This window comes from Colobus angolensis, unplaced genomic scaffold, assembly GCF_000951035.1.
Source record: "Colobus angolensis palliatus isolate OR3802 unplaced genomic scaffold, Cang.pa_1.0 Scaffold347, whole genome shotgun sequence".
Classification (NCBI taxonomy): domain Eukaryota; kingdom Metazoa; phylum Chordata; class Mammalia; order Primates; family Cercopithecidae; genus Colobus; species Colobus angolensis.
In genome coordinates this window covers 1,233,278-1,235,926 of record NW_012116788.1, presented here as the reverse complement: position 1 = coordinate 1,235,926, position 2,649 = coordinate 1,233,278, and positions in this window count along the sequence as shown.

Below are 2,649 nucleotides of genomic sequence, written 5' to 3'. Positions count from 1 at the left end.
GTTATTATGCATTGCAGGCCTCGATAAAACATTGCAAGTACTCTATAAATACGTACACCCACTATGCACCTGCAGAAATTTATAATTACAAAAATTGAAATAGTAGAAAAATCATAAATGAAAACCAAAGATACCATTCCTATTCACACTTCTTCAAGCTTCACATTCCAGAAGCAATAATTTTCATTAATTTATGTTTTTGCTTTTTCAAAGTTATCTTAGAAGCTCTAAAATTATATGCTAATTCCTCATTTTGATATTATTTTTATATCAAATTTTTTAAATTAAATAATCCATGTTTCTTCCATTTGTTGAGCTTTTGTTTTATATCTTTGAATTAAATTTATAATTCTTTTAATATAAATCCTGTACCTTAATTATTAAATATATTCCTAAGTATTTTATGATATTTTATGATGTAAAGAATGGAATGTTTTTCTCATTTCAACATATATGTATTAATTCAGGAAAGGCAGAAAGTTAAGTATTTATATGTTTTCAACTTGAACTACCCATCTTGTTGAATGTCCTCATAATTTGGTAGGTTTTTTTCTTTTTGAGACTTTCTAAATACAGTTATATTGTCACCAAAACATTCTATTTTTTTTTCTAATGGTTGATAAAGATTGTCTAATTTTTAAAATTGCATTTGCTATAACTTCAAAAACAATGCTGAATAATTATCATGATGGAGGACATTATGCCTTTTTGTGATTATAATGAAAGTATTTTACCACTTAGAATAAAGTTTGCTGTTGTATTTTAGTAAATCACAAAGTAATTTCTTTCTATTACAATGTGTCTTAAACTTCATTAGCTGATTAATTTTATCAAATGTCATTTTAGCATCTGGTAATAAAAACATTTTATTTTTTATTCAATGTGTAAGATAATGAATTACATAGATTTTCTCATTTGGAACAATTCATTTATTTCTAGAGTAAATTATAATCTGACTCTTTGTTCAGATTTTTGTGGAGTTCTGCATTGTATCCCTCTGCTCTCTCTCCAACAATCAGCACTCTCCCTACCTTATTCTTAACTTAGAGTATTTTCAAAGCCTGCTTCTAGATTTTTGTTTTTGTTTTCCAGTCCTATGCTTAATTCGTCTTTTTTGACTTCTTTCCTTTACCTATCATTCTTATTCATGATGCAATTCCTATTAGACTTAGAGATGTACTGGAGGCAGATTAGAGGAGATGGATATAAGTGTTCTTTTTGCCATCTGGAATCAGAGTTGTGCTGCTAGATTTGACTCCAGATCTTAGTCTGAAACTTGCCCTAGGCCTATATATTATGCTGCCTCTTTAATATTAGAATTAGAGCTCTAACAGTGTTAATATACGTATATGGGAAGGAAGACTGAAAACAAAAGTGATTACTGTGGAAAATTAAAAGATTGATAACATAAGTTAAAAAAGAAGTAGCAAAGAAAATCTGGAATTGACTATCATCACTGCAGCAGTGACTGCTGTCAGAAGTGGGCATGATGGTTGAGACTTAACTCTCTGCTAAACATCAGGAAATCTGGATCTTTTATAAGGCATTCTTCATAAATTTGTTTAGACTAAGAATGAACTTTCTTGTTCATGAAGACCAAATTATTTATGCAAGAACTTAATGAGCTTGCTAATTCCAACATTTCCAATATGTATTTGTGTGAAAGTGAGTCTGTGTGTGATACATAGGCTTAAAAAACGCTGTGTAGATCCCTGGGCAAGATGACTGAATAGGAACAGCTCCAGTCTGCAACTCCTAGTGAGACCAACATAGAAGGCAGGTGATTTCTGCATTTCCAACTGAGGTACCCGGTTCATCTCATTGGGACTGGTTAGACAGTGGGTGCCACCTACAGAGGGCAAACAGAAGCAGGGTTGGGTGGTGCCTCAGCCGAGAAGTGCAAGGGGTTGGGGAACTCCCTCCTCCAGCCAAGGGAAGCCATGAGGGACTGTGCTGTGACGGATGGTGCTATCTGGCCCAGATGCTATGCTTTTCTTGTGCAGGTTTCTTTGCAACCCGCAGACCAGGAGATTCCTTTGGGTGCCTACACCACAAAAGCCCTGGGTTTTAAGCAATAAATGAGAGGCCATTTGGGCAGACACCGAGCTAGCTGCAGGAGTTATTTTTTTGTGCCCCAGTGGCACATGGAAGACCAGCAAGACAGAACCATTCACTCCCCTGGGAAGGGAACTGAAGCCAGGGAACCAAGTAGTCTTGCTCAGAAGATTCCATCCCCATGGATACCAGAAAGCTAAGATCCACAGGCTTGAAAATCTCACTACTAGCACAGCAGCCTGAAGTTGACCTCTGACTCTCGAGCTTGGTTGGGGGAGGGACGTCCACCATTACTGAGGTTTGAGTAGGGGATTTTCCCCTCACAGTGTAAACAAAGCCACCAGGAAGTTTGGACTGGGTGGAGCCCACTGCAGCACCACAAAGCCACTGTAGCCAGATTGCCTCTCTAGATTCCTCCTCTATGGGCAGGGCATCTCTGAAAGAAAGGCAGCAGCCCCAGTCATGGGCTTATAGATAAAACTCCCATCTCCCTGTGACGGAGCACCTGGAGGAAGGGGTGGCTGTGGACACAGCTTCAGCATACTTAAATGTTTCTGCCTGCTGGCTCTGAAGATAGCAGTGGATCTCCCAGCA